Source organism: Rhipicephalus sanguineus, chromosome 6 (assembly GCF_013339695.2).
Source record: "Rhipicephalus sanguineus isolate Rsan-2018 chromosome 6, BIME_Rsan_1.4, whole genome shotgun sequence".
NCBI lineage: Eukaryota > Metazoa > Arthropoda > Arachnida > Ixodida > Ixodidae > Rhipicephalus > Rhipicephalus sanguineus.
In genome coordinates this window covers 108548498-108562751 of record NC_051181.1, presented here as the reverse complement: position 1 = coordinate 108562751, position 14254 = coordinate 108548498, and the positions used below count along the sequence as shown (strand labels likewise).

Sequence of the window (14254 nt, the reverse complement as noted above, 5' to 3'; positions counted from 1 at the left end):
TTCTGATGTGCGAAAGCTACTTGAAAAGCTATGATCACTTCCTAAAAGACAGCCGTAGCAGACTTCGCCGCTCTGGCACTTACCTTCGCAGAGAAGAACGACGACCAATATGAGCACCAGCTTCTTCATCGTGGCTTTCTTGGTGCTTGCAAGTGAGTGGTGCTCCAAGGAAGGCGCAGTGAGCTTTGCCGTGGTCTGCGCTGTACCAGCGCCTTTTTATTACGGTGGCTGGTATGTCGAGGACGGCCAGAAGGAATAAAAACATCATTGCGCAACTCCTGGCGCCTTCCAGAATTTACGCCTATAGCATAATATATAGGAACGAGTTCGCTTAGCTTGCCCAGAACCGGTACGTGTTGGGCCACTTGCTGTCGTGCCAAGATAACTTTGTTGTTACTTCGTATGTAGTTGCAGACGCGCACGTTCGAAACGAAAACTTCCTTGATTAACGAATGGTGCGGCTCTCGATAGAATTATCTTAATGTACTTTCGCTTGTCCTTACCAGAAAAATAACTAAAGATAGCCGATTGCGATGTCACGACAGATATAATTCGCGTCTCTAGTTGTCAGACAACGATAACTACTAGAAAAAGGTAACTACATAAATCGTTTGTGATACGAGGAGGGCTTTATTTCGGCGCTTGACAAATCGTATAACTACTTGCGCTACATTCCACGGCTATTTATAACGATTAAAATGTTTGGTCTGCAAAGTGGCTGTAACAGTGTATTTCTTTGTTTTCTAAATGATTATGATTTAATGGTAATCGTGCATTGATGAATTGGTTGAGATATATATCGTGCGACGGTGAGTTAAAACTTCTTGTGTGGAACGCTTGTTCTTTCTTTTCGCTATGCCTACTGCGCAGAAAAGCAAGTGTTTTTGTGCATACAAAGTATATTGGGATCGTGATGAAGGCGTCCAGAATGTTCGCAACGCCCTCGGCTCAATGTCATCTACATGGAAAGGCTATCTTGAACGCATTATGCATTTTAACTCTCTCATTGAGGTGAAAAATATGCTTGCATTATCACACGGCTAGCTCTTTCAACGATATGACGGAGCGTTTCATGGCAATAGGTAAAGCTTTCCTTCTTCGCAAATCTTTGACGAACGCGAAGCATTATAACAGCTGTCAAAAAGGGTACGAGCGGTCTCTGAAATGAACACGAATTGCTGTATAAATTTAAACGCTTGTTTTGGATATTTGTGTGGGCACCCGGTTGTCTCAACGCGCAGAGATTTTCCAAAACTAACCCGCCGAGGAGGACTGGGAGTTATAGCGCTCGACTGCTGACACGAACGTCTTGGGTTCGAATGCCGGCCATGGAGGCCGCATTTCGACTGAGGCAAAATGCTAGAGGCCCGTGTACTTAGATTTAGAGGCACATAATGAACCGCAGACAGCCGAAATTACCGCAGCCCTCCACTATGGCATCCCTCGTACTCATATCGTGCTTTTGGGACGTGAAACCCCAACAATTATTACAGTATTGCTTTACGAATATATAGCTTACTCATTACAGCAGCCCACTGTCGTGCAAGATCCAATTTATAACCTAAATATTCAAATAATTTGTCGCTCAACATATTAAGGGAACTACTTGTTTTCTTGCTGAGCTTTATAAGCTACCACAAGAACGACAACACTGTACTCAACATCAGCATCCAATTGAACCACTCGGCTGCGGCATCGGCCTCAAGGGTATAAGCGGTGGAATGATTGTTCACGGTAAAACTGCAACTAGAAACGTCTTCCGCAACTTCAGACAAGAATTGCCAGCGGGGATTAAAGAGCTGCTCCCACGCGCCGCCATTATGGGGTGTGACCTCGTACGGGAGGACATCCCCGAAACTCAGAAGCGTATTTAGCAAAGTTAGTATATACAAGCTAGTTGGTTTACAGTGAAATTTCTGATGCACTGCGCGAAACAATCACGTACGTGGGTAAAAAAAACGCTTTCCTTGTTGTGGTCATCAGTTCAAATAACTTTATTGAGTGCCCTGCGAATCGGTGCGATGGGCCTGTATCCCTCCTAGGCTTCGGCCAAGGGTTGCTGGCCAGACCCGTAGCCAGGAATTTTTTTCGGTGGGGGGGGGGGCACTTGCTGAAAGCCTTGACTATTTGTGAAAAACGCCTATTTTCATTATTTATTTTCAGTAAAGCACCATGTATCATAACTTCGGGGGGGGGGGGGGGGGGGGGGCTGGCGGCCCCCCCGGGCCGCCCCCTGGTTACGGGCCTGTTGCTGGCCCTTGGCGGCTTCCTCGGCTCGCTGGAACGCCCAGAGTTGGTGCTCTAGATCCGGGTTGAGCAACGCATACTCCCAGCGCGCGCGGAGGCTGTGGCTCTTTAAGGCTACATCACGGCTATTGTTTATTATGCCTGGACATCCCCATAGTATATGCTCTAAGGTAGCTCTAGAGTCGCAATTTCTGCACTTGTCTGTCGTGTATAAATCTGGGTGTATTATGTGCATGACAGCCGGACTAGAGTAGGCATCGGGTTTCTAACTGCCGCAATTCGACAGACTGTTGCTTGCTTAATTTCGGGTGAGGCGGTGGGAATGTACGCCTCTGCAATCTATGGTGTTCTGTACCTTCGTGAAATGTAGTAATTCTATCTTCCCGCTCCCACTCGTCAGTATCCCTGAGGCGGAACTAACCGATGCTCGGTCTGTAAGCTCTCGAGCCATGCGGTGCGCAGCCTCATTACTACCGTCTGATAGTCTGTGAGCGGGTGCCCGTATCAGATGGACACTTTTTTGCTTGATTATTACTGAGTTTTAGCATTTGTAGTGCTTCTGGGGAGATTCGGCGGTTTGCGAAGCTCCGTATCGCCGTCTACGAATCACTGATGATAACGTCCGCTTGTGTTTGTGCTATGGTTAATGCGATAGCCATTTGTGCCCCTTATATTTTACTCCTCATGGTGAGGGTTTGGAGTACTCAATTAGCACTTATTGACCCAGCTCACGTGATCGCGTTGTGCGTGATGTAGTCAGGCGTGACAGCGTCCCACTTGTGGACAGATGAATTCAGTAGGTGGGAAAAGCGTAGAATATTGAAGCGAATTCGAATAAATGGTGTTAAATATACATCAGGTAAATAACAGCCGCCAACAGGCATCAGAGCAAGCTGTTTAACGCATTGACAAAGATTTCGGATGAGGAAGATGCAGACACGGTGACGATATTGCCATGGCCCCTTCTTGTTTTGTTTTGATGTATTGGGTTTGACCCGCAAGGACGGTTAGCAACGCTCGACGCTGACCGCGCCGCAGTGTTCGAGAAGCTTGGCGATTGTAGTAGATCATTTTGTTAACATAGCGCGCAGGACACGAATAGTCTATAGATTATTCCAGAGCTTGCACGACCACCAGTAATAAGGCTGGAAAGTTCGATGCATGATGTATAAAAGACGGCTCGTCCCAGCGATCATCAGTTTTTATCGACGGCCGACGCCTTGTTCGCCGCTGTCAGTGTACAGCGTGTATTGCTGTAGTTCGAGTTTTCTTTTCCCGGCCACAAGTTCGGCCAAATAAACAGTTTCATCTTCAACACGCCGACTGCTGTCTTCGTCGACGTCATGACCACTCGACATCTGGTGCAGGTGCTGGGTACGTTCATGTTCCGGACGCCCCCGTCAAGCCGTGGAACCCAGCCCCGTTCGTGAAGAAGACACCGACACCATCAGGGACAGTCGACCAAGCCGTAGACTGAAAGGACTACCCGCTCAATTTGGACTCCTACCGGACAAGCCAAGAGCCACAGCGATGAAGACAACAGGCACGATGACATCCGTAGTGTCCCCTGCAGCTGTCGTGATGCAGCCACCCAGAGAGCCACCGACCTTCAATGGATCGCCAAGCGATGACCCCGAAACCTGGCTCGAGACATTCGAAAGAGTCTCAACATTAAACAGCTGGGACTCCGAGGACAAGTTGCGCCACGTTTACTTTTACCTTGAAGACGTAGCAACGACCTGGCTCGACTATCAGGAGTCCACTCTTCGAACTTGGGACGTCTTTCGCAGCGCTTTCCTGGAGACGTTCGCAAGCATCGTCCGAAAGGAAAGGGCCGCAGCCTTGCTAGAGACACTGGTTCAACTTCCAAATTAAAGCGTGGCCACCTTTGCAGAGGAAATTACCCGACTGTTCCGCCACGCTGACCCAGCCATGCCCGAGGACAAGAAAGTCCGCTTCCTCATGCGAGGGGTAAAGCAAGAGCTCTTCGCTGGGCTGATGCGGGACCCACCCTCGACAGTCTAAGAATTCGTCTCAAAGGCAACGACAATTGAGAAGACGCTGGAAATGTGCAACCGCCAGTATAATCGCCGATCGATTCAAGACAGCTGTACATGCCGTCGGCTCCGACGACCTGCGCGAAACGATCCAAGCGATCGTGTGGGAAGAACTGCGCAAGCTGTTACCCTCACCACAGCCTGAAGTTGCCTCAAACGCTGGCATCGTCCGAGAGGAAATCCAGCAGTCTGGGCACCCCCGAGTCAGCGCAGCCGCAGCTGCAAGCAGTGAGCTATGCTGCTGCAGCCCGACGAAACGCCCCCCCCCTCCTCGCCCTCGTCAAGACGCCGTGCCGCCCCAGCAGTTCCTCCGCCAGGCACCACCACCACTACCACCGACTTCATACCGCCCTCCAGCCGGCGAGCGATACACGCCGAAGAAGACCGACGTTTGACGCGCCCCCGACCACCGCCCACTCTGCTACCATTGCGGAGTAGCTGGCCACACTTACCGCCTCTGCCAGTGCCGGCAGATGGGACTGCGTGGGTTCGCCATCGACGCGCCGCTATCCACAGCGGGGTGAACGACCACACGACATCGCCGACTACCTCGCAGGAGCGCAATGGACACCCCGAGGACCTTCCCGATCGCCGTCGCCAGGCTGCCACGTCTCTCCCCAACGCCGACCATACACTGGCCCAAGCCGGGGCCGGTCACATAGCCGTATCCGGAAAACTAAGGGCAGCAACCGATGGAGGTGCGGTTGCTGTACGACGAACTACCGAAGATCCTCCGCCGCCGACGACAACGCCGCGACGATATCCCGAGAACACGACGCAAACCAAACGGAGCCCTCAAGACGAAACTTCGTGGCCTGAAGAAAACCTGACGACGCAACGTCGAAAGAGCGGGACAAACCGACGAAGCCGTGATCCGACACCACGACCTAACCGCAACGCAAGGACGACGAACGAGCGACCTCGACGTTCTTATCGACGGCCACAGCGTCACAGCTCTCGTCGCCACCGGAGCCGACTATTCTGTCATCAGTTGACCGTCCGCCACGAAGTTGAAGAAAGTCAAGACCGCCTCGGAAGGCCCCGAAATCTCGGACAGCTGGAGGTCGCCTAGTAACGCCAGCAGGAATCTGCACAGCAAGAGTCTCTGTTAACAACCGCATTTATCCTGCAAGCTTCGTAGTGCTACAGCATTGCTCGAGAGATGTCATCTTTAGTATGGATGTCTTGAGCCTTCATGGTGCAGTCATCGACCTGAAATCCAAGTCGATAACACTATCTACAGAAAAAGCACTACCACCGTACACGCCGCCAGGGAAGCACGCCTTGAATGTGCTAGAAGACCAGGTCACCATTCCCCCTCGCTCCAGCGTCATCATTTCCGTCGGCACTCAGAAATTAGGCAGACCTCGAAGGCGTCGTTGAACACGACCAGCACCAGTTGATTAACCGCGACATTTGCGTCGCAAGAGGAGTAGCCGAGATGAAGGGAGGGAAACTAGCAGTGATAATCACAAATTTCAGCAATGAGTACAAGCACGTGAACAAAGGCACGACGGTCGCCTACCTCGAAGAAATTGTGGAAGCCACCAATACTTTCGCCCTGACCGATTCTTCTGAGCCCTACGCCGACGAACCAAACTCCTAAACCAGCTTTCGACGTCAATCCTAGCCTTCCGAAGCACAAGCAGCACCAGCTTAAAACCCTTCTCCTGCAATTCAAGGACTGCTTCTCGTCGTCGTCAAGAATTCAGCAGACCCCAGACGCAAAACATGGCATCATTACAGAGGAAAGTGCCAGACCACTGCGTCAGAGCCCGTACAGAGTTTCGACGCGAGAACGCAAGGCCGTAAAGAAACAAGTCGACGAAATGCTCCGCGATGACATCATCCAGCCATCCAAGGGTCCGTGGGCGTCACCCGTGGTGTTAGTGAAAAAGAAGGATGGAACCCTACCTTTCTGCGTCAATTATTGTCGCCTGAACAGAATCACAAAGAAGGACGTGTATCCTCTCCCACGTATAGACGACGCCCTGTATAGACTCCACAGCGCGAAGTACTTTTCGTCTATGGACCTCAAACCGGCTACTGGCAAATAGAAGTCGACGAGAGAGACCGAGAGAAGACTGCCTTTATAACACCAGACGGCCTCTACGAATTCAAGGTCATGCCCATCAGTCTTTGCTCGGCGCCTGCGACTTTCCAACGCGTTATGGATACAGTACTGGCAGGCCTGCAGTGGCAAACCTGCCTCGTGTACCTGGACGACGTCGTTGTGTTTGCCTCAACCTTCGACAAGCACCTACGGCGCCTTGAGGCTGTACTTCAAGCAATCAAAACCTCCGTACTCACCCTGAAGCCAGAAAAGTGCCGCTTCGATTACGAGGAGCTCTTGTTGTTGGGCCACGTGATTAGCAAATCTGGAGTTCACCCCGACCCACGGAAAACAGCTGCCATCGCTGCCTTCCCGCCGCCCACCGACAAGAAGGCCGTACGCCGTTTTCTCGGCTTGTGCGCCTATTACAGACGTTTCGTCAAGGAATTTTCACGGATCGCCAAGCCACTGACGCAACTCACGAAGGCCGACGTCGAATTCAGGTGGGAAACGTCGCAAGTTCAAGCATTTCAAGAATTCAAACGACGCCTGCAGACGCCTCCAATACTTGCGCATTTCGACGAATACGCCGATACGGAAATCCACACCGACGCAAGCAGCGTAGGACTCGGCGCCGTCCTTGTGCAGAAGAACGACGGATTGGAAAGGGTCATCAGTTATGCTAGCCGGTCGCTATCAAAGGCAGAAATCAACTACTCCACAACAGAAAAGGAGTGCCTGGCCATCATCTGGGTTACATCGAAGTTTCGCCCCTACCTCTACGACCGGCCCTTCAAAGTTGTGAGCGACCACCACGCTTTGTGTTGGCTAGCTAACTTGAAGGACCCTTCAGGTCGCCTCGCACGGTGGAGCCTACGACTTTAAGAATTCGACATAACCGTCGTTTACAAGTCCGGAAGAAAACACTCCGACGCTGACTGCCTGTCCCGCGCCCCCGTCGACCCACCGCTGCAGGACGACCAGGAGGATGACTGCTTCTTGGGAACCATAAGTGCCGACGACTTCACCGAACGACAGCGAGTGGACCCAGAACTCAGGGGCTTTGTGGAATACCTCGAGGGCAGGACCACTGTTCCGCAGGTATTCACGCGAGGACTGACGTCGTTTTTCTTGCGCAACGGTGTTCTCCTTAAGAACTTCTCGCCGCTTCGAGCCGATTCCCTTCTCGTAGTGCCCTCGACATTGCGACCAGAAATCCTCCAGGTCCCTGCACGACGACCCGACAGCAGGCACACCTCGGTGTTTCCCGAACGCTGGCAAGACTACAGGAAAAGTATAACTGGCTGCGCATTGCCGCCGACGTCCCTCGCTACGTAAAGACCTGCCGGGACTGTCAGCGACGCAAGACACCGCCGACTAGGCCAGCCGGACTTCTGCAGCCTATCGAGCCACCTCGACGGCCGTTCCAGCAAATCGGATGGATTTACTGGGACCGTTCCCGACGTCCAATACCGGAAACAAATGGATCGTCGTAGCTACCGACTACCTCACCCGCTACGCCGAGACAAGGGCCCTGCCCAGAGGCAGTGCCGCCGAGGTAGCGAAGTTCTTCGTTGAGAACATCTTCTTGCGTCATGGCGCCCCAGAGGTCCTCATCACCGACAGCGGTACGGAGTTTTCTGCTGACCTAACTTAGGCAATATTGAGATACAGCCAAACAAGCCACCGCCGGACCACAGCGTACCACCCACAGGCCAACGGTCTCACCGAGCGGCTAAACAAGACCATCGCCGACATGATGGCCATGTATGTCGACGTCGAACACAAGACGTGGGATGCCATCTTTCCGTATGTGACCTTCGCATACCACACGGCCATGCAAGAAACGACGCAAATGGACGCCGTACAAGCTGGTTTACGGAAGGAGCCCGGCAACGGCGCCCGACGTAATGCTACCAACCGCCAGCGAACGAAGACGATATCGACGTCGCCGCTTATTTGCAACGCGCTGAAGAAGCTCTGCAGCTCACCCGCCTGCGCATCAAGATCCAGCAGAGGGCCGACAGCCGTCACTATAATCTTCGACGACGCCACATGGAGTACCAACCCGGTGACCGTGTGTGGGTCTGGACGCCGATGCGCCGACGGGGACTTAGCGAGAAACTTCTCCGACGATACTTCGGACCATACAGAGTGCTCCGACGTCTCGGCGCCCTAGACTACGCAGTCATCCCGGACGGCATTTCGAACTCTCAGCGGCGCCGCGCACGTCCGGAAGTCGTCCATGTCGCGTGCCTTAAGCCGTTTCTTGCGCGTTAGCGAACATGATGACTGTACTTTTTGCTTTAATATTCTACTTTCTTTGTGTATGGAAATCCATTTCCTGTTTTAAGCATCGGGACGATGCTTATTCAGAGGGGGGCATTGCCACGCCCCCTTGTTTTGTTTTGATATATTGGGTTTGACCCGAAAGGGTTGTACGGCGCCGCAATATTCGAGAATCTTGGCGATTGTAGTAGATCATTTTGTTGTTAACATTTCGCGCACGACACGAATAGTCTAGATTATTCCAGAGCTTGCACGACCACCAGACATAAGGCTGGAAAGTTTGATGCATGATGTATAAAAGACGGCTCGTCCAAGCGATCATCAGTTTTCATCGACGGCCGATGCCTTGTTCGCCGCTGTCAGTGTACAGCGTGTATTGCTGTAGTTCGAGTTTTCATTTCCCGGCCGCAAGTTCGGCCTAATAAAGTTTCATCTTGAACACGCCGACTGCTGTCTTCGTCGACGTCACGCCCACGTGACAATATCTACCCAGGAGGAAGATGAACATTATTTATATGCTGCATGCGCTCACACTAAGTTCTTCTGCATGGCGGAAGTGGCTGCCAACCTTTCCGAGAGTACAATGAATTGTGTGCTGTGTATGTTATTAGCGTCACTGACCGTAGTCTGTACCAGCGATGACAGTGTTGTGCACTGCACGGATAGTGGGCGTAGACATTCCGTATTAGTGATCTTCCACCCCTTTACCTGTATTATTGCTATCGATGATCTGATTAGCGGATATGTTCTTTAACATTACAAAATAAAATATCAAACTCTACCTAAGTACCATAACTCATTGTGCCTTTCTGAAACCAATATGCACTGTGATGCGCACCCTTCATTTATTCCAATGAATAGCTTTTATGAAATATTACGGCCATTCGGCCTCATCGACAATCATCGTCCGTCGGTGATCTCTGTGCATATTTTTTCTGCTTGCTTTTGTCGTAGTGAAAGCTTTCCAACGAAGGAATTCACCTTTTGGAAATATTTAAAGGGCTGTGAGGACACTTTATTCTGTTAATACATCATAATTTATCAACACGGTTATTAAAAAAATGGCAGCCTGAGCCTACTTTGTGAGTACAAGTAACTTTATTCGGTCATTCAAAAGGTTGATGCCGCTCATGTTCCTCCTGTGTTTTTTTTTACATGCTGCAGGTTTCTTTCGGAATCGATTTTCTTTCATGGGCATAAACTTGTCATCGTCGGTAATCTTTCGGAAGACCTAAAAAAGACGAAAGGCGAATTCGTTAGCAAATGAATCGTTTCCGTTTTGAGAAAACTGTATGCTCTATTTCGCTCTCGCTCTCCATATATATATATATATATATATATATATATATATCTATATATATATATATATATATATATATATATATATATATATATATATATATATATATATATATATATATATATATTATATATATATATTATATATATATATATATATATATATATAACATGACATCATGGCTTAAGGCACTATAATGTTCACGATAATGAATCTTTAAATCACTATTTTTTTTCTACCTCGTTAACACATGTAAACCACGAACGCTTTAGCTCGCACATACAACATGCGGCGCGTTGACTGATTATACCAATTTGGACTTTGTATGGAACATTATGGCGAAGGCGAAATTGCGCATTGAGTGTCCATTTAATTGCTATCACAATAACAAAACCAAATCTCACAATGTGTGAGAATTGATGTTATGCAAAGCAGGCGGCGTACATGACACGAAGTAATGATAGTCGTGTCATGATATGCCACTCATGCTCCTCATACATTAATGTCATCCTTTGCAAGTTTCGGCATGCATTTAAGCGACTGGCAACCGATGTTCCTGAACCCAGCTTTTTTTACGTTGCAGCGTACAGGTCCCCCTCGGTAGTGATTATAAATGCAGCTGTTCATTTGAAAAGCGAGTGGGTATTTTGTAAACACAACCTCCAGTAACACTGGAACATGCGTGGCGGAAAACAGTAAGGGTCAAGCGTGGTCACGAAATTAACAAACTTGAAAATATAAAAAACTGAATCATCTCGCGCAGGACAGCATGGGTATATCACTGTGAAAGCCTTTCGTCCTGCACTGGAAAGAAGATAGGCTGAAAATGATGATGATGATGGTCATAAAACATAACACTAATGCTTCCAACATAGGAAACAAAGTGACTGCAGCTGCGAAGTACTCAGATTGCGTGGGCGCCAAAAAACCTTCTTGGCAGTACTCGTTCGGTTTACATCTTTTACCCTGTAAGAAATGAAGAACAAAATGTTATTTATTTACTTATTTATTTATTTTTTTAATTCATATAAACGTTTCCGAAGCCACCTTCGAGCCATTTTGACAGATTTAGCAACAGAACAGGTAACACAAGACCGAATGCGTGAGCAAGTATTCATTCTTATGTCCATGTAAGATAGATTCCTGGGCTTAACAGGTCCAATGGAAAAGTCATAGATAATATGGATAATCCTTGGGCTTTCAGCCTATTTTCACCCTAGTATTAAATTTACCATGCACCATTCTTCCAGTGAAATTACAGGAAGAATGGTGCATGGTAAATAGATACTTTTGTGCCTCCTAGGCACACCAGTATCTATTGAAAGAGGAAAATTAAAGGCCTCGCCCTACAGGAAGTCAACAGAGAGCCAACAATAGCGAGATTAGAATAGTCATCTCCTGTGACGCTGCACGCGTATTTGTCGGACAGGCGATGCGTATGATGTGCGGGAGCCCTTATATCTTCACCATCTCTTCAATCTAATTCAAGCCGTAACATGGAAGCCACTTGCTGGTGCCGTGGTAACGTTCGGAATGTACGGAGTACGTGAAAGTTCAGTTACACGATTGCACTTCAGCACGGGGCCAATATCCTGCTTCCAGGTTTATGTATCAACGAGTACTGCCCATGTCATCTATGTTAGGTTATTGAGTAGTTTGTCACATTTCTCGCAACTTCACAATGTCGTTTCTGGCTGCTGACAACTTGCGCATTTCCAACGAAGACATTGTTTCATTCCAAAACATAGCGTTTTGCCATCTGATGCAAGTAACAGGCGAAAAAGAAAGAAAAAAAGAACTTGGAGCATGCTTGAGTTTCGCTTTCAAGAGTAGAACGTGATAGCGTAATGGGTCCCATTTGCATAGCCGTCTCAATCCCTAGCCTCGCCTCGGTACTCGGCGGACACCGTGCCGCAAGGATAGTAACGTCTGTGTGCGTAACATAGGCTGTTGCGAATGCCTACTGCGAATTGAGTTGTGAAGTGCCCAGTACGGCATAATTCTTTTCATTGCGAATTTGGGAAGTACCCAGTACACTTCCGTAAGGCAACACGCGTAACCGCGCAGCCGCAGTCTTTCTTGATGCTGTTGCTGTTAATAGGCAGTTTTAGAATAGCGTACGCAAAGCATTGCGTTGGCTTTTCGCGCAACTGCGCATGCGTCGTACGCTAACCGCTTGCGGGCTCCCGTCAAGTGACGGAAATAGCGGGCCGCAAACGCTAACGCTAACTTAGCGTACGCTATTCCAAAACTGCCTAATGATGATTAATTATACATGTGCGCTTTGTAATTGGAGGGCCTTTAAACCAACCACTCGTTGCGCAATGCACATGTTTTGACGCCTGGTGCGAGTGCACGCTTCTGCCACACAATATCGCATGCGTTACGGAGTCTAGCCTCCCGCTACTTCTCGATCACTCTGCACAGCTGCGTAGGCGGAGCTAAAGAGATGACGTCAGGATCGGTATAAAAGAGCGGCGCACTGGCCAGGAACAGCAAAAAGAAAGAGAGAAAGCAAGGTCGCCTACATCCGCTCTTCCTTCAGGCTCAACACCACTGCTGAGAAGCTGTCTTAAGCTTTTTTTATTATTTATTCATTTGCATCTCTTTCCAATTTTCGCTCACCGACAACGCTGATTTTTCGCTTGCAACGAACGACGCCGGTGCCGACACCGACACCGGGATTTCTGCGAAACGACCTCTTTAGCGCTGTCGCGTTAAAAGCTTCATTACAATTTCCACGTAAGTGGTATCCGTATACAATCGTTATTAACTGTGGCTTTCTTTTTCGTTTGAAGTTGAGTAATAATTTTAGGAAAATGCACTTACATTACAAAGCACCGGTTTCTTCCCACCGCCGCCTCTCGCGGGAGCAGGACGTCCCGCTTCCGTTAGTGCCACTGCGAAAAAAATCGTTGCCATCAATATACAAGCCCTACAAAGCTACAGGAACCAAGAGTATGAACGTTAGCTCCAAACACAACTTTCTAACACACGTTCATATACAGTCCTTCACCGCAACCATTGAGGCCAGAGCTCTGAAATGACATGCACTGGAAAGACGACTGGACGTGTGCTACTAACAAGTGATTTTCATTTCGGAAGCGTGTGGTACATAAAAGAAAGACAAAGACAGGCGAAAAGGTAATAATCATGCAAGCCAGCATCATCCAGATAGGTGATTTCCTAAGTGCTAAGAGAAATCGCTTGGCACACCCTCGCAGTTGGCATCTTTTTTCTTGGAATCATATTAGCCTCTACTATCTCCCGTGCATCCTTAATAATAATATCAGGGGTTTAACGTCCCAAAACCACGCTATGATTATGAGAGATGCCGTAGTGGAGGGCTTCGGAAATTTCAACCACCTGGGGTTCTTTAACGTGCACCTAAATCTAAGTACACGGGCCTGAAACATTTTCGCCTCCCGTGTATCCTTATCCACCATCTTAAACACAACTGAATGTTCATTAAACAGTGGTAGGCAACCGCAGTCGTTGCAATGCACTGACAGGCATAGGTAGACTACGGCAGTACAGCGGATATCGTGCTCCCCTTCCCCCTGACGGATTAATAGAAGGCAGAGCCCACCCACGCCTACCCGTACGCTGGCCAGGGATATTTTTAACAGCTTGGCTTGGTCCAAGTTCATTTACACAACGAAATGTTGGCCGTCTTGTCAGCTATTTCACAGGGGCCTCTGTATTCCCGCTTATTTTTCCCTTCAGGATTCTAAAGTTCGGATCTAGTAACAGTGACAAGTCAAACATTCAGTTTGATTTGTCACTGGCCCAAGATGAAAAACTGAAGTGACCACTTCAGCTTTGGCAAGGTAAAAAAGGAAGTTTTGAAACGCGTAGCGGCTAGATTTCGGACAACGAAAATGCTTTTGGGCACAGAAAGCATCCCGAAGCAGTCAGCGAGTGAATGCTTTCGCATAGATTTGCTCGCCAAGAAAAGTGAAATTTCTTGCATGTCTACGGATGGGTATCCTTCCGATCTACCTGCCTATGGACACGCCGAGAGAAGAGCATGGTAGCGCATTTTTAATCGATCAATCAACTGTTCAACTACCAGTTCGGTGTCCGAAGAGCGACTCCAATATAGGTCCAGAAAACGACCCTTGGCGGAGAAATTAGTGGCTCCAGCTTCGCACAAGGTGTAGTGGGAGCAAATGGTATTTGTCACCATCCAGAAGTATTTTTCGGAGTATTAAATTAAATTCATGAGTATTATAAAGCTCCCTGTGCCGGCATTGCCCCTCTCTCCTGTCCGATGCATGTTTTCACAAAGTAAATAAAGCATGGCAA

The 14254-nt window shown here is 48.8% G+C and overlaps 2 long non-coding RNA genes across 3 annotated transcripts in view; both read right to left on the bottom strand.

Annotated features, from left to right (window-relative positions):
* LOC119396148 (uncharacterized) overlaps window positions 1-299 on the bottom strand; it is a 45417-nt gene extending 45118 nt beyond the window's left edge. For both annotated transcript variants that reach the window (XR_007416563.1, XR_005184393.1), the window contains exon 1: window positions 84-299. This is a non-coding gene — a long non-coding RNA (uncharacterized LOC119396148). The remainder of the gene's footprint in view (window positions 1-83) is intronic.
* LOC119396152 (uncharacterized) overlaps window positions 1-14254 on the bottom strand; it is a 91590-nt gene that overhangs the window by 66824 nt on the left and 10512 nt on the right. The gene's annotated exons all lie outside the window — the stretch shown is intronic.